The sequence below is a fragment of the Hemitrygon akajei genome, chromosome 6 (genome assembly GCF_048418815.1).
Source record: "Hemitrygon akajei chromosome 6, sHemAka1.3, whole genome shotgun sequence".
NCBI lineage: Eukaryota > Metazoa > Chordata > Chondrichthyes > Myliobatiformes > Dasyatidae > Hemitrygon > Hemitrygon akajei.
In genome coordinates, this window is record NC_133129.1 from 105,889,427 (window position 1) to 105,911,632 (window position 22,206).

At 44.5% G+C, this 22,206-nt stretch overlaps 1 long non-coding RNA gene across 2 annotated transcripts in view; it reads right to left on the reverse strand.

Annotated features, from left to right (window-relative positions):
- Positions 1-22,206, reverse strand: part of LOC140729380 (uncharacterized) — a 40,251-nt gene that overhangs the window by 7,040 nt on the left and 11,005 nt on the right. The window contains exons 2-3 of one of the 2 annotated variants that reach the window (XR_012099315.1): positions 20,134-20,285; positions 6,257-6,386 (exon numbers count right to left, since the gene is read on the reverse strand). This is a non-coding gene — a long non-coding RNA (uncharacterized lncRNA). Of the gene's footprint in view, positions 1-6,256; positions 6,387-20,133; positions 20,291-22,206 lie in introns of both variants that reach the window. The other variant, XR_012099314.1, reaches the window with a different exon arrangement.

Here is a 22,206-nt window from a genome sequence, read left to right on the forward strand (position 1 = left end):
AGGTAGTTTATAGAGTAGATTACATGGTCGGCTCAACATTGTGGGCTGAAGGTGCTGTAGATTTATATGATTCTATTTTTCTGTTCCTGGAGTACAGGTCTGTTGTCTATGTTCAGGTGAAAGCTTAGAAAAGCTAGAACTCAGTGATCTTAGCAAAACCCAAAAGGAACATCAGGGAACAAATGCCTGGTAATTGAATGCTTCTTGATAGCACATCCCATTATTTTGCTGTGATAGTGCAAATTAATTGGGTAGTCAATTTGATTTGTCCCACTTTCTGACAAGACAAATTGTCAGGTCTGCACAGGCAGGCACCTCCTAGTCTCCATCCAACTAACAGGAATCTCCTGCCACTCATTTCCAACTCATCACCTGCAGCCTATTTAAACCCAGCTGTCATCCACAGCACATGTTCACTTATCAAACCAGCCAGTTGCTCCTAGCCTTCAGTTGTCTTGTTGCCTCTTATGGTTAGTATCTGTTCTCTATTGTTTTGTGGCCCCTTGTTGCTTGGTATTTTACAGTTTATTAGTAAAGGATTGTTTACTGCTAAATTGTTTCCATTGTTCTGCTTTTGGGTCAAGCTTCCTATACATTTCCTGACACAAACTTGGGACAATTTCCACATTGTTAATGTAGCAAGTGTACTGAAACAACTTGGTTAAAGGAACAGTTAGCTCTGACCACAAGTCATCAGTACTACAGTGAGTAGTACTTGTGCATTTTGCTTCACCAAACTACAGGAAAGACAATTGCTGCAGGAAATCTGCTGGTTATCAAAAGTTATAAAGCTGGTGTGATTTCAGTGTTTTGCACACAGTTCAGTGTGCAAAACCAAACCGCTGTGAATAGGTTCAGCCAGAAAAGCTGCATGGATAAGTCAGTTCTGCTTAGACCATGAGGTCATAGGAACAGAATTAGGCCATTCAGCCCATTGCATCTATTCTGTTAATCCCGGATTCCACTCAACCCCCTTCACCTGCCTTATCTTTTGATGCCCTGAAGAATCAGGAAACAATCAACTTCTGCCTTAAATATGCCCACGGACATGGCCTCCACCACAGTCTCTGGTAGAGCATTCCACAGATTCACTACTCTCTGGTTAAAAAATATTCCTCCTTACTTTTGTTCTAAAAAGGTTGCCCTCCATTTTGAGACTGTGCTCTCTAGTTCTGGATACCCCCACCATAGGAAACATCTTCTTCACATCCACCCTATCTAGTCCTTTCAACATTCAGTAGGTTTCAATGAGATCCCCCCCGCTAAATTCCAGTGAGTACAAATCCAAAACTGAAGTATGTTCCTCATATGTTATCTTCTTCATTCCCAGAATCATCCTCGTGAACCTCCTCTGGAATCTCTCCAATGACAGCACATCCCTTCTGCGATATGGGGCCCAAAACTGACAACAATATTCTAAGTGCAGCCCGACTAGTATCTTACAAAGGCTCAGCATTATCTCCTTTCTTTTATATTCTATTCCCCTTGAAATAAATGCCAACATTGCATTTGTCTTCTTTACCACAGACTCAACCTGTAAATTAACCTTCTGGGAGTCTTGCACGAGGTCTCCTAAGTCCCTCTGCATCTCTGAAGTTTGAATCTTCTCCTCATTTAGTTAATAGTTAATTGCAATCTTCCAGTCCTCCGGGACCATGCCAGAGTCAAGTTATTCTTGAAAGATCGTGCCCAATGCATCTGTTATCTCTTCAGCAACCTCTCTCAGGACTCTGCTTCCACCTGAGGACCCTTCCAGACATTGTACACTCATCCCATTTACCCATATTGGATCAATGACCTCTATGTTTTAGCACAGAGGAAGTTCATCATAATATTGCCAGGATTGGAGCATCTCAGGGAGAAGGTTGGCAGAGGCTGTTTTCCATAAACAGCGGGAGGTTAAAGGTTGTCCTGATAAAAGTATACAAATTGATGAGGGGGATAGATGAGGTTTGACTCTGCCATGGACAGTCCCAAGCCTGGCTGTAAAAGGAGAAGTGGACATGTGGCTAATAACTGAGAAGGCAAATGCAATGTTAACATTCATTTCAAGAGGTTGAGAATATAAAAGCAAGGATGTAATGTTGAGGCTTTATAAGGCACTGGCTGCTGAGACCTCACTTGGAGTATTGAGAGAAGTTTTGGGCCCCTTATCTAAGAAAGGATGTGCTGACACTGGAGAGGGTTCACAAAAATGATTCCAGATTGAAAGGCTTATCACATGATGAGTGTTTGATGGCTCTGGACCTGTACTCACGAGTATTCAGATTTCTGGGTTGCTGGGGGATCTCATTGAAACCGATTAAATGTTGAAAGGCCTTGATGGAGTGGATGTGGAAAGGATGTTTCCGATGGTGGGGGAGTCTAAGACTAGAGAACACAGCTCACAATTTCGAATGGAGATGAGGAGGAATTTCTTTAGTCAGAGAGTGGTGAATCTGTGGAATTTGTTGCCATAGGCGGCTATGAAATTCCCCAAATTCCATCATGTGGACTTTGCAACGAGGGGGGAGAACATGTTGGATCTGGTTTACAGAAACATCCACAACGTGTACCGGGCGGAGCCCCGCCCCCACCTCGGTTACTCAAACCACATCTCTGTTATGCTAATCCCAGCATACAGACTGCTTGTCAGGCGCTCCAGACCAGTTCAGAAGCAGGTGAAAACCTGGCCAGCAGGAGCCATCTCTGCTCTTCAAGACTGCTTTGAGCACACTGATTGGCACATGTTCAGGGAGGCTGCAACCGATGGCGACCCTACCAGCTTAGAGGAGTACTCAGCATCAGTGACCAGGTACTTCAACAAGTGCATCGACGACATCGCTGTGTCCAAGACTATCACTACACTTGCTAACCAGAAGCCGTGGATGACAGCAGAGGTGCGTGCACTGTTGAGGACCCATGACTCTGCTTTCAGTGCAGGCGACAAGGCAGCTCTAACAACAGCGAGGGCCAAACTGTCCCGGGCCATCAGAGAGGCACAGCGTGCACTTGCCCAATGAATCCACAACTACTTCCAGGACAGCGGCGACACACAGCGCATATGGAAGGGCATTCAGGACATCACCAACTACAAGATAACATCACCTGACTGTGCAGGGGATGTCTCCCTCCCAGATGCACGAATAACTTCTACCTCGTTTTGAGGCAGAAAATGATGTGGTGGTGAGGAAGTCCACCCCTCCTACAAATGACCAGGTGCTGTGTCTCTCCATGGCCGATGTGAGAAGAACCCTGTGCAGGGTCAACCCACTGAAGGCTGCTGGACCAGACAACATCCCTGGTAGAGTGCTCAGAGGATGTGCAGACCAGCTTGCAGATGCTCACTGACATCTTCAACATCTCCCTGGGCAGCGCCACTGTTCCAACGTGCTTCAAGGCCACCACCATTGTCCCCGTGCCAAAGAAGTCTTCAGTGTCCTGCCTCAATGACTTCTGTCCCGTTGCAATCACATCCATCATCATGAAGTGTTTCAAAAAACTCATCATGAGGCACATCAAGATCCTGCTGAACCCCTCACTGGACCCCCTGCAGTTTGCGTATCGTCCCAACCGCTCAACAGATGACGCCATTGCCACCACCCTCCACCTGGCCCTAACCACCTGCACAAAAAAAACATATGTTCGGATGCTGTTCATAGACTTCATTTCAGCATTCAACACAATCATCCCTCAGAAACTGATTGGAAAGCTGAGCCTACTGGGCCTGAACACCTCCCTCTGCAACTGGATCCTAGACTTCCTGACTGGGAGACCTCAGTCAGTCTAGATTGGGAGCAGCATCTCCAACACCATCACACTGAGCATGGGGGCCCCCCAGGGCTGTGTGCTCAGTCCACTGCTGTTCACTCTGCTGACCCACGACTGTGCAGCAACACACAGCTCAAACCACATGACCATGGTGGGTCTCATCAGCAAGAACAATGAGTCAGCTTACAGAGAGGAGGTGCAGCAGCTAACAGACTGGCACAGAGCCAACAACCTGACTCTGAATGTGAACAAAACAAAAGAGATGGTTGTTGACTTCAGGAGGGCACAGAGCAACCACTCCCTGCTGAACATCGACAGCTGCTTGGTAGAGATCGTTAAGAGCACCGAATTTCATGGTGTTCACCTGGCAGAGAATCTCACCTGGTCCCTCAACACCAGCTCCATAGCAAAGAAAGCCCAGCAGCATCTCTACTTTCTGCAAAGGCTGAGGAAAGTCCATCTCCCACCCCCCCCCCCCACATCCACATCACATTCTACAGGGGTTGTATTGAGAGCATCCTGAGCAGCTGCATCACTGCCTGGTTCGGAAATTGCACCATCTCGGATCGCAAGACCCTGCAGCGGATAGTGAGGTCAGCTGAGAAGATCATCGGGGTCTCTCTTCCCGCCATCATGGACACCTACACTTCACGCTGCATCCGCAAATCAAACAGCATTATGAAGGACCCCACGCACCCCTCATACAAACTCTTCTCCCTCCTGCCATCTGGGAAAAGGCACCAAAGCATTCGGGCTCTCACGACCAGACTATATAACAGTTTCTTCCCCCAAACTATCAGACTCCTCAATACCCAGTACCTGGCCTGACACCTTGTCCTATTGTCCTGTTTATTATTTATTGTAATGCCTGCACTCTTTTGTGCACTTTATGCAGTCCTGGGTAGGTCTGTAGTCTAGTGTAGTTGTTGTGTGTTTTTTTTTCTGTGTTGTTTTTTTTTAAACATAGTCCAGTCTAGTTTTTGTAATGTGTCATGTAACACTATGGTCCTGAAAAACGTTGTCTCATTTTTACTATGTACTGTACCAGCAGTTATGGTTGAAATGACAATAAAAGTGACTTGACTTGACTTATGGTCCAACCCCATCCTATAAAAACCCCAAACCTACAGAAACTCCAAAGACCTCCTCACTGGGAGAAGAAAGGGAAGATGGGCTGCATTGGCGACAACTTGACAGACTGGCCAAGACTCTGGCAAGCTGCTGTCAACAGTCTATGATGCAGCAGGGGTGATGGACTTTACTACAGATGAGATTTCTTTCCATTGGGGATGTCTAAAACTGAGGGAGAACAGGTTTAAGGTAAGACGTAGGAAGTTTGAAAGAGGTGAAGACTTTCCACACAAAATGGCTGAAGAATGAATTGAATGGCTGAAGAATGGCTGCTTGAGGGGGTGGTCAAGGAAGGTCATCTCATTTAAGAAGCATTTATATAAGTTCCAGGCTCTGGATTAAAAAAGGAAGTGGGGAACCAAGGGAGGTGATAGGAAAATAGAGAGGGTGTGGAAGGAGAAAAAAAGTGGGCTCTGTGTTCCGTGGTCTACTGTGCTCTCCTGTAAGATTCCTTCTTCCTTTGCCTCGTCCACTCATCAGCTCCTAGCTTTTCTGAGCTAATGCCTTTTCATACTCCTCCCTCATGCCCCTTCACCTGGAGTCACCTTTTACCTGCTAGCTCGTGCTTCTTCCTCTGCCCCACCTTTTTATTCTGGCTTCTGCCTTTTTCCTTTCTAGTCCCGATGTTCTGGTCCCAGCCCAAAACATCAACTTTTCATTTCCCTCCACAGATGCTGCCTGAAACTGCTGAGATAATTGTGGGACTTTGGCCTGACTAGTTTGTGGGATAGCCTTTAGTTAGGCACAGTATCAGGCATAAAATCACTCATTTCCTGTATTGCTCCTGCCACACAGGCACCTCCTTTGGAAAGTTATACATTTTGAAGTAGGTTATGGTTGGATCCCGACATCCTCGATGGAGATAACTCCTTGTATGGGAGTACCAAAACACCCACTCTGTTGCTTTGGGCTGGACTGGCATTCTGAGTTCAGATTCAGACTGGAATATCAGTATCTGACCCCTACCTGTTTGTTTGTTATGTGCCGTGTTGTATGACGTGGGCAATCATGGTCTTTCCATGACTATGATTGTTCTGGGCAAATTTATCTGCAGAAGTGGTTTGCCATTGCCTTCTCTGGCAGTGTCTTTACAAGCCAGGTGATCCCAGCCATTACCAATATTCTTCAGAGATTGTCTGCCTGGGAACAGTGGTCGCATCACCGGGACTTGTGATATGCACCAGCTACTCATTCAACCATCTACCACCTGCTCCCATGGCATCACGTGGGGGTGGGGGAGGGATGGGGCTAAGCAGGTGCTACACCTTGCCCAAGGGTGACCCGCAGGTCAACGGAGGGAAGGATCACCTTACACTTCCTTTGGTAGAGAAGCATCTCCACCTTGCCACCCGATTTCTGCACTGCACATACTAACCTTTGTTTGGCGACTGTGGAGAAGGTGTGGTCCTGTCACAAGTCAGAGCATTTGAAAGAGTGGTGGTTAGGGAACTAGACAGGGGAAGTGATGTTGGCACATTTCTGTAGTTGCAAGATGGAGAGGAAGCCTGAAACACAAGTGACTGTCATTAATTCCACAGCACAACATATGGAAAATCAAATTTAATTTCCAATCAAACAGTACAAAAATAAAATGTTACACTCACAAGCAATCTACCAGGGGAGTTTGAAGAGGTAACAAAGTGTATTTATGAGGACAAAACAGTGAAAAAAGCTTTTCATTGTATCTCAATACATAAGACAATAATAAACTAATTAGACTATTAGACCATAAGACAAAGGAGCAGAAGTCAGCCATTTGGCCCATCGAGTCTGCTCCGCCATTTCATCATGAGCTGATCCATTCTCCCATTTAGTCCCACTCCCCCGCCTTCTCACCATAACCTTTGATGCCCTGACTACTCAGATACCTATCAATCTCTGCCTTAAATACACCCAATAACTTGGCCTCCACTGCCGCCCATGGCAACAAATTCCATTGATTCACCACCCTCTGGCTAAAAAAAATTACTTCGCATCTCTGTTCTGAATGGGTGCCTTTCAATCCTTAAGTCATGCCCTCTCGTACCAGACTCCCCCACCATGGGAAACAACTTTGCACATCCACTCTGTCCATGCCTTTCAACATTCGAAATATTTCTATGAGGTCCTCCCCCCATTCTTATAAACTCCAAGGAGTACAGTCCAAGAGCAGTCAAACGTTCCTCATATGTTAACCATTCCTCATATGTTAACCCTCTCATTCCTGGAATCTTTCTAGTGAACATTAACTTGAAGCAAGAGGAGGAGAGGGAAGAGGTAAAAGAAGCTCAGAGAGAAGCTGTTTTTTTTTTTTAAATGATCAGGGCAAAGAGGCTAGATTGTGCAGGTGCGTGACGTAGTGTGCCAAAGGTTTAAAAGAAAGACCGCCATATACAGTGGCCATCATTATAGCGGCCATTGTAGGAGTGGACTGAGGCAGAGTGGGACAGCCTTGGCTCACAGGTTTCGGTGAGAACAGGCAGAGGCGAGGTTGAATGGGGCACGACTGCACAAGCGCGTGAAAGTCGGCCTCTGAGATCAGCGGGGGAATTTAAAAAGCCAGCAGAGGCTGAGTACGAGCTTCACTTCAGGTGAGGTAAGACCGGGTAAGCTCCTTCAATAAATCTAATTAGCTTAGAAGTAGGTAATGGACGAGGCAATTAGGGCAGTTGAGTGCTCCATTTGCAGTATATGGGAAGTCAGGATGAGCATAGTTGTCCCTGATGACTACACCTGCAAAAGGTGCATCCAGCTGCAGCTCCTGACAAACAGAGCAGAGTACCCCTGTGGCCATTCACATCAACAATAAGTATACCATTTTGGATACTGTTGGTGGGGACGACCTACCAGGGACAAGTTGCAGTGGTTGCATCTCTGGCACCGAGACTGGACCCTCAGCTCAGAAGGGAAGGAGGGAAAAGAGGAGAGCAGTAGTGATAGGGGATTTGATAGTTAGGGGGAAACATAGGAGGTTCTGTGGAAGAGATCGAGAATCCCGGATGGTCTGTTGCCTCCCTGGTGCTAGAGTCCACGATATCTCGGATCGAGTTCTTAGTATTCTCAAAAGGGAGGGATTTTGTGGCCCATGTAGGGACCAATGACATGGGTAGGAAGAGTGAGGAGGTCCTGAAAGGTGAGTTTAGGGAGCTAGGTGCCAAGTTAAAGGACAGAACCTCCAGGATAGCAATCTCAAGATTGCTACCAGTGCCATGTGCAGGTGGGTTTAGAAATAGTAAGATAGCGCAGATCAACACGTGGCTGAAGACATGGTGCAGGAGGGAGGGCTTCAGATTTATAGATAATTGGGCAGTTTTCCAGGGAAGGTGGGACCTGTTCCGGCGGGACAGTTTACATCTGAACTGGAGGGGGACAAATATTCTTGCAGGTAGGTTTGCTAGAGAGGCTCCAGTGGATTTAAACTAGATATGAGGGGGGAGGGGAACCAGAGTGTAGGAACAGATGTATGGGAGAAGGAAGAAAAAGAAGAAAGTGAAGTTGTTTGTACTGTTAGAGATAAACAGAGAGGAAGAGGTGGAGAATTTCTTAAATGCATCTATTTTAATGCAAGGAGCATTGTTAGAAAGATGGATGAGCTTACAGCATGGATTGATACCTGGAAATATGATGATGTAGCTATTAGTGAAATATGGTTGCAGGAGGGGTGTGATTGGCAACTAAATATTCCTGGATTTCTTTGCTTCAGGTGTGATAGAATCAGAGGGACAAGAGGGGGAGGTGTTGCGTTGCTTGTCAGAGAAAATATTACAGCGGTGTTCTGGCAGGATAGATTTGAGGGCTCGTCTAGGGAGGCTATTTGGGTGGAATTGAGGAATGGGAAAGGTGTAGTAACACTTATAGGGGTGTATTATAGACCACCTAATGGGGAGCGAGAATTGGACGAGCAAATTTGCAAGGAGATAGCAGATATTTCTAGTAAGCACTGGGTTGTGATTGTGGGAGATTTTAATTTTCCACACAGACTGGGAAACCAAACTGTAAAAGGGATTGATGGTTTGGAGTTTGTAAAATGTGTGCAGGATAGTTTTTTGCAGCAATATATAGAGGTACCAACTAGAGAAGGGGCAGTGTTGGATCTTTTGTTAGGGAATGAAATAGGTCAGGTGATGGAGGTATGTGCTGGGGAGAACTTGGGGTCCAGTGATCACAATGCCATTAGTTTCAATATAATTATGGAGAAGGATAGGACTGGACCCAGGGTTGAGATTTTGATTGGAGAAAGGCTAACTTTAAGCAGATGTGAAAGGATTTAGAAGGAGTGGATTGGGACAATTTGTTTTATGGGAAGGATGTAATAGAGAAATGGAGGTCATTTAAAGGTGAAATTTTGAGGGTACTGAATCTTTATGTTCCTGTTAGGTTGAAAGGAAAGGTTAAAAGTTTGAAAGAGCCATGGTTTTCAAGGGATATTGGAAACTTGGTTTGGAAAAAGAGATATCTATAATAAATAATAGGCAGCATGGAGTAAATGAGGTGCTTGAGGAATATAAAGAATGTAAGGAGAATCTTAAGAAATAAATTAGAAAAGCTAAAAGAAGATATGAGGTTGCTTTGGCAAGTAACGTGACGATAAATCCAAAGGGTTTCTACAGTTATATTAATAGCAAAAGGATGGTGAGGGATAAAATTGGTCCCTTAGAGAATCAGAGTGGACAGCTATGTGTGGAGCCAAAAGAGATGGGGGAGATTTTGAACAATTTCTTTTCTTCAGTATTCACTAAAGAGAAGGATATTGAATTGTGTAAAGTAAGGGAAACAAGTAGGAAAGTTATGGAAACTATGACGATTAAAGAGGAGAAAGTACTGGTGCTCTTAAGGAATATAAAAGTGGATAAATCTCCGGATCCTGACAGGCTATTCCCTAGGACCTTGAGGGAAGTTAGTGTAGAAATAGCAGGGGCTCTGACAGAAATATTTCAAATGTCATTAGAAACGGGGGTGGTGCTGGAGGATTTGTGTATTGCTCATGTGGTTCCATTGTTTAAAAAGGGTTCTAAGAGTAAACCTAGCAATTATAGGCCTATCAGTTTGACGTCAGTGGTGGGTAAATTAATGGAAAGTATTCTTAGAGATGGTATATATAATTATCTGGATAGACAGGGTCTGATTAGGAACAGTCAACATGGATTTGTGCGTGGAAGGTCATGTTTGACAAATCTTATTGAATTTTTTGAAGAGGTTACGGGAAAGTTGACGAAGGTAAAGCAGTGGATGTTGTCTATATGGACTTCAGTAAGGCCTTTGACAAGGTTCCACATGGAAGGTTAGTTAGTAAGGTTCAATCGTTAGGTATTAATATCGAAGTAGTGAAATGGATTCAACAGTGGCTGGATGGGAGATGCCAGAGAGTAGTGGTATATAACTGTTTGTCAGGTTGGAGGCTGGGGACTAGTGGTGTGCCTCAGGGATCTGTACTGGGTCCAATGTTGTTTGTCATATACATTAATGATCTGGATGATGGGGTGGTAAATTGGACTAGTAAGTATGCAGATGATACTAAGGTAGGTGGTGTTGTGGATAATGAAGTAGGTTTTCAAAGCTTGCAGAGAGATTTAGGCCAGTTAGAAGAGTGTGCTGAACGATGGCAGATGGAGTTTAATGCTGATAAGTGTGAGGTGCTACATTTTGTTAGGAATAATCCAAATAGGACATATATGGTAAATGGTAGGGCATTGAAGAATGTAGTAGAACAGAGTGATCTAGGAATAATAGTGCATAGTTCCCTGAAGGTGGAATCTCATGTGGATATGGTGGTGAAGAAAACTTTTGGTATGCTGGCCTTTTTAAATCAGAGCATTGAGTATTGGAGTTGGGATGTAATGTTAAAATTGTACAAGGCATTGGTAAGGCCGAATTTGGAGTATGGTGTACAGTTCTGGTCACCAAATTATAAAGATGTCAACAAAATAGAGAGAGTACAGAGAAGGTTTACTAGAATGTCACCTGGGTTTCAGCACCTAAGTTACAGAGAATGGTTGAACAAGTTAGGTCTTTATTCTTTGGTTGAGGGGGGACTTGATAGAGGTATTTAAAATTAAGAGGGGGATAGATAGTGTTGACGTGGATAGGCTTTTTCCATTGAGAGTAGGGGAGATTCAAACAAGAGGACATGAGTTGAGAGTTAGGGGGCAAAAGTTTAAGGGTAATAGGAGGGGGAAGTTCTTTACTCAGAGAGTGGTAGCTATGTGGAACAAGCTTCCAGTAGAAGTGGTAGAGGCAGGTTTGGTATTGTCATTTAAAGTAAAATTAGATAGGTATATGGACTGGAAAGGAATGGAGGGTTATGGGCTGAGTACGGGCCAGTGGGACTAGGTGAGAGTAAGCGTTCGGCATGGACTAGAAGGGCCGAAATGGCCTGTTTCTGTGCTGTAATTGTTATATGGTAATATGGTTCTATGAATCTTCTCTGAACCCTCTCCAATGTCAGCACATCCTTTCTTAAATAAGGAGTCCAAAACTGCACACAATACTCCAAGTACAATAGTTTGCCCCTTTGAGCACAGGAGACTGGGATGTATTGAATTGTAGAGGAGTGGAAATCACCGTGGACGTGGATAGGGTGAATGCAGACAGCTTTTTCCCTGGGGTCAGGGAATAGGTTTAAAGTGAGAGCAGAAAGATTGAAAAAGAACTGAGGAAACTGTATTCATACAGAGGGCCATGCGTATGTGAATGTGTCAGAGAGGGTGAAGCAGCGATGATGACAGTTAAGAGGCATTTGGACAGGTACACAGACACGGGTTTAGAGCAGGAGTTCCGAAACCTTTTTATGCCACGGCCCAAAGCTATTAAGCAGGGAGTGTGTGCACCACAGGTTGGGAATCCCCTGGTTTAGAGGGTGTTGAACATCTTGGTTGGTATGGACAAGTTTCACTGAATAGCCGCATTTTCATCTGCATTGATCCTGTTTACAGTTACTGTTCTGTAGATTTGCTAAGTAAGCCTGTTGGAAAAAGTATCTCAGGGTCAGCAGCTTCTCTACTTTTTGCGAAGGCTGAGGAAAGTCTGTCTCCCACCCCCCATCCTCATCACATTCTACAGAGGATGTATTGAGAATATCGTGAGCAGCTGCATCACTGCCTGGTTCGGAAATTGCACCATCTCGGATCACAAGACCCTGCAGCGGATAGTGAGGTCAGCTGAGAAGATCATCAGTGTCCCTCTTCCTGCCATCACGGACATTTACACTACGCGCTGCATCCACAAAGGAAACAGCATTATGAAGGACCCCACGCACCCCTCATACAATCTCTTCTCTCCCCTGCTGTCTGGGGAAAGGCTCTGAAGCATTTGGGCTCTCACGACCAGACTATGTAACAGTTTCTTCCCCCAAGCTATCAGACTTCTCCATACCCGAAGCCTGGACTGACACCTTGCCCTATTGTCCTGTTTATTATTTATTGCAATGCCTGCACTGTTTTTGTGCACTTTATGCAGTCCAGTGTAGGTCTGTAGTCTAGTGTAGCTTTTTCTGTGTTGTTTTATTTCTTTACGTAGTTCAGTCTAGTTTTTGTACTGTGTCATGTAACACCATGGTCCTGAAAAACATTGTCTCATTTTTACTATGTACTGTATCAGCAGTTATGGTCGAAATGACAATAAAGTGACTTGACTTGAGGGTTGTACGTGGTGATACGTATGCACTCTCATAATACATTTTACTTTGAATTTTGTACTTTCAACTTTGAGCCCACCTTGGTGTTGTATCAGTTTCCAATCCCAACAGAGTTGTCGAGATGGGAGATTTTAATTTCCCAAATATCGATTGTCATCTCCCTAGAGCAAGGGGTTTAGATGGGGTGGAGTTTGTTAGCTGTGTTCAGGAAGGTTTCTTGACACAATATGTAGATAAGCCTACAAGAGGCTGTACTTGATTTGGTATTGGGAAATGAACCTGGTCAGGTGTCAGATCTCTCAGTGGGAGAGCATTTTGGAGATAGTGATCATAATTCTATCTCCTTTACAATAGCACTGTAGAGAGATAGGAACAGACAAGTTAGAAAAATGTTTGATTGGAGTAAGGGGAATTATGAGGCTATCAGGCAGGAAATTGGAAGCTTAAATTGGAAACAGATATTCTCAGGGAAAAGTACAGAAGAAATGCAGCAAATACTCCAAGGATATTTGTGTGAGGTTCTGCATAGGTACGTTCCAATGAAGTTATGGTAGGGTACAGGAACTGTGGTGTACAAAGGCTGTAATAAATCTAGTCAAGAAGAAAAGAAAAGCATACAAAAGGTTCAGAGAGCTAGGTAATGTTAGAGATCTAGAAGATTTTAAGGCTCATAGGAAGGAGCTTATGAAGGAAATTAGGAGAGTCAGAAGGGGCCATGAGAAGCCTTGGTGGGCAGGATTAAGGAAAACCCAAAGGTATTCTACAAGTATGTGAAAAACAAGAGGATAAGATGTGAGAAAATAGGACCAATCAAGTGTGACAGTGGGAAAGTGTGTATGGAACTGGAGGACATAACAGAGGTACATAATGAATACTTTACTTCAGTATTCACTATGGAAAAGGATCTTGGTGATTGTAGTGATAGGTTGCCGGGACCGAATGAGATGTACCCCAGGCTACTGTGGGAGGCGAGGGAGGAGATTGCTGAGCCTCTGGCAATGATCTATGCATCATCAATGGGGATGGGAGAGGTTCCAGAGGATTGGAGGTTTGCAGATGTTGTTCCTTTATTGAAGAAAGGGAGTAGAGATAGCCCAGGAAATTATAGACCAGTGAGTCTTACCTCAGTGGTTGGTAAGTTGATGAAGATCCTGAGAGGCAGGATTTATGAACATTTGGAGAGGTATAATATGATTAGGAATAATCAGCATGGCTTTGTCAAAGGCAGGTCGTGCCTTACGAGCCTGATTGAATTTTTTGTGGATGTGGCTAAACACATTGATGAAGAAAGAGCAGTAGATGTTAGTGTATATGGATTTCAGCAAGGCATTTGATAAAGTACCCCATGCAAGGCTTATTGAGGAAGTAAGGAGGCATGGGATCCAAGGGGACATTGCTTTGTGGATCCACAACTTGCTTGCCCACAGAAGGCAAAGAGTGGTTATAGACGGGTCATATTCTGCATGGAGATCAGTGACCAGTGGAGTGCCTCAGGGATCTTTTCTGGGACCCTTACACTTTGTGAATTTTATAAATGATCTGGATGAAGAAGTGGAGGGATGTGTTAGTAAATTTGCTGATGACACAAAGGTTGGAGGTGTTATGGATAGTGTGGAGGGCTGTCAGAGGTTACAGAGGGACATTGATAAGATGACAAGCTGGGCTGAGAAGTGGCAGATGGAGTTCTACCCAGATAACTGTGAAGTTATTGATAGGTCAAATATGATGGCAAAATATAGTATTAATGGTAAGACTCTTGGCACTGTGGAAGATCAGAGGGATCTTGGGGTCCGAAGGCTTACGGTGAATTGAATTTAGGAGCAGAGAGGTAATGTTGCAGCTATATAGAACCCTGGTCAGACCCCACTTGGAGTACTGTGCTCAGTTCTGATCGCCTCAATACAGGAAGGATGTGGAAGCCATAGAAAGGGTGCAGAGGAGATTTACAAGGATGTTGCCTGGATTGGAGGGCATGCCTTACGAGAATAAGTTGAGTGAACTCAGCCTTTTCTCCCTGGAGTGACGGAAAATTAGAGGTGACCTGATAGAGATGTATAAGATGATAAGAGGCATTGATCGTGTGGATAGTCAGAGGCTTTTTCCCAGGGCTGAAATGGTTGCCACAAGAGCACACAGGTTTAAGGTGCTGGGGAGTCGGTACAGAGGAGATGTCAAGGATAAATTTTTTAACTAAGAGAGTGGTGAGTGCGTGGAATGGGCTGCTGGTGACGGTGGTGGAGGCAGATACAATAGGGTCTTTTAAGAGACTTTTGGATAGGTACATGCAGCTTAGAAAATTGGAGCCTAGTAATTTCTAAGATAGGGACATGTTCGGCACAACTTTGTGGGCTGAAGGGTCTATACTGTGCTCTAGGTTTTCTGTATTTCCAAGAACCTAGCAGCAGAGATTAGCCTACTGCTCCCTCTACCCTGTCCGAATATTTAATATGATATCGACTGATCTACTGTATGCTGCCCTCAGCTCTTTTTCTGTGGCTATTCCCATAAAATTAGCTAAGTACATGGATGGGAGGGGAAGGGGTACAGATGGTTCAGAAGCGGGTCAGTGGGATAATAGTAGCATAATAGTTTGTCAAGATAGAGTGGAAGGGGCAGAGATCACTCTAGTATGGGGGCCTTCCTCCAGCAGCAGCTAGACCTTTCAAATATTTATCAATCTCTGCCTTAAAAATTTCTAATGATCTAGCTTCCACAACCCTCTGTAGCAGGAAATTCCAGGGGTTCATCTGAAAATTCCCCATTTTTAACACGAGGCATCAGTTTTAAAATGTTTTCCTGCAAACTCTCTTGATTCTCACATTCACCCAGAGGAGGCGTTCTCAGTATTGCTGTTCCATAAAGTCTCTCCGGATGCAAGTCAAGAACTAAATGACAAGAGTCTTTGGATTTGTGTCAAATATCTTCAGCAGTGCTCGAACCAGGAGATAACTGCTCTGGTTAACGAGCCCTGGTGGAGTAAAGGGCAAAGGAAAGAACATCAGATAAGATTTTGTGCAGGAGATTATCATTGGACAGTGCCTCTGCTGGAATAATTATAATTCAGGGGCAAGCATACAAAAGGAGCTGCTGCTGGTGAGTGGCTTCACTGACGGTCCATGCTCTTTGACAGAGGTTGTGGGGATGGTTGAACTTCAATAAGATTTGTCAAACATGACCTTCCACGCACAAGTCCACGTTGACTGTTCCTAATCAGACCCTGTCTATCCAGATAATTATATATACCATCTATAAGAATACTTCCCATTAATTTACCCACCACTGATGTCAAACTGACTCTTAGAACCATTCTAAGTTTACTCTTAGAACCCTTTTTAAACAATGGAACCACATGAGCAATACGCCAATCCTTCGGCACCATCCCCGTTTCTAACGACATTTGAAATATTTTAGTCAGAGCCCCTGCTATTTCTACACTAACTTCCCTCAAGGTCCTAGGGAATATCCTGCTAGGATCCGGAGATTTATCCACTTTTATATTCCTTAAAAGCGCCAGCACTTCCTCCTCTTTAATCATCATAGTTTCCATAACTTCCCTACTTGTTTCCCTTACACAATTCAATATCCTTCTCCTTTGTGAATACCGAAGAAAAGAAATTGTTCAAAATCTCCCCCATATGTTGGCTCCACACATAGCTGTCCACTCTGATTCTCTAAGGGACCAATTTTATCCCTCACTATCCTTTTGCTATTAATATAATTGTAGAAATCCTTTGGACTAGATGGGCCAATGGGCCTGTTTCGGTGCTGTAGTTTTCTATAACTCTAGGAAAGTGGACCATGTAAGAAAGGGAAGGAGAAGGGGCACTGAGGGAGGTGACAGACAGGTGAGAAGAGGTAAAAGGGGGCCAGAGTGGGAAACTGAAGGAGGAAGGGGGAGGGGGAAATTTAGCAGATATTAGATAAATCGATCTTTGTGCCATTAGGTTAGATGCTACCCAGATGGAATATGAGGTGTTGCTCCTTCAAGAGGCAGATACCAGAGAGTACCCCTGTGGCTGTCACCCTTAACAATAGTACTGTTGTGGGAGGGGGGAAAATGGCCTACCTGGGGGAAGCAACAGTGCCTCTGGCACAGAGTCTGGGCCTGTGACTCAGAAGGGTAGGGAAGAGGATGGCATCAGTGATAGGGGACTCTATAGTTAGGGGGGTCAGACAGGAGATTCTGTGGATGCAGGAAAGAAACATAGATGGTAGTTTGCCTTCCAGGTGCCAGGGTCTGGGATGTTTCTGATCATGTCCACAGTATCCTGAAGTGGGAAGGAGAACAGCCAGAGGTCGTGATACATATTTGTACCAACGACACAGGTAGGAAAAGGGGGGAGGTCCTGAAAACAGACTACAGGGTGTTAGGAAGGAAGTTGCGAAGCAGGACCGCAAAGGTAGTAATCTCAGGATTACTGCATGTGCCACGTGTCAGTGAGAATAGGAATAGAATGAGGTGCAGAATAAATGCGTGGCTGAGGGATTGGAGCAGGGGGCAGGGATTCAGATTTCTGGATCATTGGGACCTCTTTTGGGGCAGGTGTGACCTGTGGAAACAAAAAGGCCAGTTGCACTTGAATCCCAGTGGGACCAATATCCTGCCAGGGAGATTTCCTAAGGCAATTGGGGACAGTTTAAATGAGAATTGTTGGGAGTAGGAACCAAATGCAGAGACGGAGGAAGAGGCTGTTGGCTCACAAATAGAGAAAGCTTGGAGACAGTGCAAGAGGGAGGATAGGCAGGTGATAGAGAAGGGATGACCTCAAACCAATGGTTTGAGATGTGTCTATTTTAATGCAAGAAGCATCATGAACAAAGCGGATGAACTTAGAGCATGGATTAGTACTTTGAGCTAGGATGTTGTGGCCATTACAGAGACTTGGATGGCTCAGGGGTAGGAATAGTTACTTAGAGTGCCAGGCTTTAGATGTTTCAGAAAGGACAGGGAGGGAGGCAAAAGAGGTGGTACTGCTGATCAGAGATAGTTTTACAGCTGCAGAAAAGGAGGAAGTCATGGAGGGATTGTCTACTGAGTCTCTGTAGGTGGAAGTTAGGAACAGGAAAGGGTCAATAACTCTACTGGTTTTTTTTAAAAATATAGACCACCCAATAGTAACAGGGACACCAAGGAGCAGATAGGGAGACAGATTCTGGAATGGTGTAATAATAGGGCTGTCGTGGTGGGAGATTTTAATTTCCCAAATATCGATTGGCATCTCCCCACAGCAAGGGGTTAAGATGAGGTGGAGTTTGTTAGGTGTGTTCAGGAAGGTTTCTTGACACAATAATGTAGATAAGCCTACAGAAGAGAGGCTGTACTTGACCTGGTATTCGGAAATCCCTGGTCAGGTGTCAGGTCTCTCAGTGAGAGACCATTTTTGAGATAGTGATCACAATTCTATCTCCTTTACCATAGCATTGGAGAGGGTTAGGGACAGACAAGTTAGGAAAGCGTTTAATGTAGAACAAGGGGAAATATGAAGCTATCAGGCAGGAACTTGGAAGCATAAATTGGGAACAGATGTTCTAAGGGCAGAAATGTGGCAAATGTTCATGGGATACTTGCTTGGTGTTCTGCATAGGTACATTCCAATGAGAAAGGGAAAGGATGGTAGGGTACAGGAACCGTGGTGTACAAAGGCTGTTGAAACTCTAGTCAAGAAGAGAAGAAAAGCGGATGAAAGGTTTAAAAAACTAGGTAATGATAGAGATCTTGAAGATTAGAAGGCTAGCAGGAAGGAGCTCAAAAATGAAATTAGGAGAGCTAGAAGGGGCCATGGGAAGGCCTTGGCGAGCAGGATTAAGGAAAATCCCAAGGCGTGAAGAGCAAGAGGATAAGATGTGAGAGAATAGGACCAATCAAGTGTGACAGTGGAAAAGTGTGTATGGAACCGGAGGGGATAGCAGAGGTGCTTAATGAATACTTTGCTTCAGTATTCACTATGGAAAAGGATCTTGGCAATTGTTGGGATGACTTACAGTGGATTGAAAAGGTTGTGCATATAGATATTAAGAAAGAGGATGCGCTGGAGCTTTTGGAAAGTATCAAGTTGGATAAGTTTCCGAGACTGAATGAGATGCAACCCAGGCTACTGTAAGATGTGAGGGAGGAGATTGTTGACCTCTGGCAATGATTTTTGCATCATCAGTGGGTTTGGGGGAGGTTCCAGAGGATTGGAGAGTTGCAGATGTTGTTCCCTTATTCAAGAAAGGGAGCAGAGTTAGCCTAGGAAATTATAAACCAGTGAGTCTTAATTCAGTAGTTGATAAGTTGATGGAAAAGATCCTGAGAGGCAGGATTTATGAACATTTGGAGAGGCATAATATGATTAGAAATAGTCAGCATGGCTTTATCAAAGACAGGTTGTACCTTTCGAGCCTGATTGAATTTTTTGAGGATGTGACTTGACACATTGATGAAGGTAGAGCAGTAGATGTAGTGTATATGGATTTCAGCAAGGCATTTGATAAGGTACCCCATGCAAGGCTTATTGAGAAAATAAGGAGGCATGGGATCCAAGGGGACCCTGCTTTGTGGATGCAGAATTGGCTTACTCACAGAAGGCAAAGAGTGGTTGTAGACAGGTCATATTCTGCATGGAGGTTGTTCACCAGTGGTGTGCCTCAGGGATCTGTTCTGTGACACCTTCTCTTTGTGATTTGTATAAATGACCTGGATGAGGGAGTGGAGGGTTGGGTTAGTAAATTTGCTGATGACACAAAAGTTGGGGGGGTTGTGGATAATGTGGAGGGTTGTCAGAGGTTACAGTGGGACATTGATAACTGGGCTGAGAAGTGGCAGATGGAGTTCAACCCAGGTAAGTGTGAAGTGGTTCATTTTGGTAGGTCAAATACGATGGCAGAATATAGTATTAATGGCAAGACTCTTGACAGTGGGGATCTTGGGGTCTGAGTCCATAGCACATTCAAAGCTGCTGTGCAGGTTGACTCTGTGGTTAAGAAGTCATACATCAACTGTGGGATTGAGTTTAAGAGCAAAGATGTAATGTTACAGCTATATAGGACCCTGGTCAGACCCCACTTGGAGTACTGTGCTCAATTCTGGTCACCTCACTACAGGAAGAATGTGGAAACTATAGAAACAGTGCAGAGGAGGTACATAAGGACGTTGCCTGGATTGAGGAGCATGCCTTATGAGAATAAGTTCAGTGAACTCAGCCTTTGCTTCTTGGAGTGGTGGAGGATGAGAGGTGACCTGATAGAGGTGTATAAGATAAAGAGAGGTGTTGATCGTGTGGATAGTCAGAGGCCAGAGATTTTTTCTCAGGGCTGAAATGGCTAACATGAGAGGTCACAGTTTTAAGGAGGTTGGAAGTAGGTACAGGGGTGATGTCAGGGGCAAGTTTTTAAAAAAAAAACTCAGAGAATGTTGAGTGCATGGAATGGGCTGTCAGCAATGGTGGTGGAGGTGGATATGATAGGGTCTCTTAAGAGACTCCTGGATAGGGACATGGTGCTTAGAAAAATAGAGGGCTATAGGTAACCCTAGGTAATTTCTAAAGTAAGTACATATTCAGCACAGCTTTGTGGGTCAAAGGGCCTGTATTGTGCTGTAGGTTTTCTATGTTTCTAACCATCAATCGTCAATTTGATATATTAATTTAAGACTTGCTCACCTTTTTTCCCTCCATGTTTCTTTCTGTGAGTTACCGAACTCTGCTCCAAGGTGTGCACAGCAATTGTTGACAAGTGGATGAATGTTCAGAGAAGATTCAGTTGGAACCTCCTCTCAGAGCAGCAGAAACCACAGCACCGGTGTTGATACATCCTAGCCTTGGCCAATTCCACAAAGCAAATGATGAGAATGTTACAATAGACAATAGGTGCAGAAGTAGACCATTCGGCCCTTCGAGCCTGCACCGCCATTTTGAGATCATGGCTGATCAATTACTATCAATACCCGGTTCCTGCCTTGTCCCCATATCCCTTGATTCCCCTATCCATAAGATATCCTAGCTCCTTCTTGAAAGCATCCAGAGAATTGGCCTCCACTACCTTCTGAGGCAGTGCGTTCCAGACCAGTGCAACTCTCTGGGAGAAGAAGTTTTTCCTTAACTCTGTCCTAAATGACCTACCCCTTATTCTCAAACCATGCCCTCTGGTACTGGACTCTCCCAGCATCTGGAACATATTTCCTGCCTCTATCTTGTCTGATCCCTTAATAATCTTATATGTTTCAATCAGATCCCCTCTCAATCTCCTTAATTCCAGCGTGTACAAGCCCAGTCTCTCTAACCTCTCTGCGTAAGACAGTCCAGACATCCCAGGAATTAACCTCGTGAATCTACGCTGCACTTCCTCTACAGCCAGGATGTCCTTCCTTAACCCTGGTGACCAAAACTGTACACAATACTCCAGGTGTGGTCTCACCAGGGCTCTGTACAAATGCAAGAGGATTTCCTTGCTCTTGTACTCAATTCCCTTTGTAATAAAGGCCAACATTCCATTAGCCTTCTTCACTGCCTGCTGCACTTGCTAATTCACCTTCAGTGACTGATGAACAAGGACTCCGAGATCTCTTTGTATCACTCCCTTACCCAACTCTATACTGTTCAGATAATAATCTGCCTTCCTGTTCTTACTCCCAAAGTGGATAACTTCACACTTATTCACATTAAACGCCATCTGCCAAGTATCTGCCCACTCACCCAGCCTATCCAAGTCACCCTGAATTCTCCTAACATCCTCATCACATGTCACACTGCCACCCAGCTTAGTATCATCAGCAAATTTGCTGATGTTATTTTCTATGCCTTCATCCAAATCGTTAACATAAATGGTAAACAGCTGTGGTCCCAATACCGAGCCAGTTTTCTATCCATGTCAATGCCTTCCCCCCGATGCCCTGAGCTTTGATTTTACCCACCAATCTTCTATGTGGGACCTTATCAAATGCCTTCTGAAAATCGAGGTACACTACATCCACTGGATCTCCCCTGTCTAACTTCCTGGTTACATCCTCGAAAAACTCCAACAGATTAGTCAAGCATGATTTGCCCTTGGTAAATCCATGCTGGCTCGGCCCAATCCTATCACTGCTATCTAGATATGCCACTATTTCATCCTTAATAATGGACTCTAGCATCTTTCCCACCACCGATGTCAGGCTGACAGGTCGATAGTTCTCTGTTTTCTCCCTCCCTCCTTTCTTAAAAAGTGGGATAACATTAGCCATTCTCCAATCCTCAGGAACTGATCCTGAATCTAAGGGACATTGGAAAATGATTACCAATGCATCCGCAATTTCCAGGGCCACCTCCTTTAGTACCCTGGGGTGCAGACCATCTGGACTTGGGGATTTGTCAGCCTTCAGTCCCATCAGTCTTCTCATCACTGTTTCCTTCCAAATGTCAATCTGTTTCATTTCCTCTGTTACCCTATGTCCTTGGCCCATCCATACATCTGGGAGATTGCTTGTGTCTTCCTTAGTGAAAACAGATCTAAAGTACTCATTAAATTCTTCTGCCATTTCTCTGTTTCCCATAACAATTTCACCCAATTCATTCTTCAAGGGCCCAACGTTGTTCTTAACTATCTTCTTTCTCTTCACATACCTAAAAAAGCTTTTGCTATCTTCCTTTATATTCCTGGCTAGCTTGCGTTCGTACCTCATTTTTTCTCCCCGTATTGTCTTTTTAGTTAAGTTCTGTTGTTCCTTATAAACTTCCCAATCATCTGTCCTCCCACTC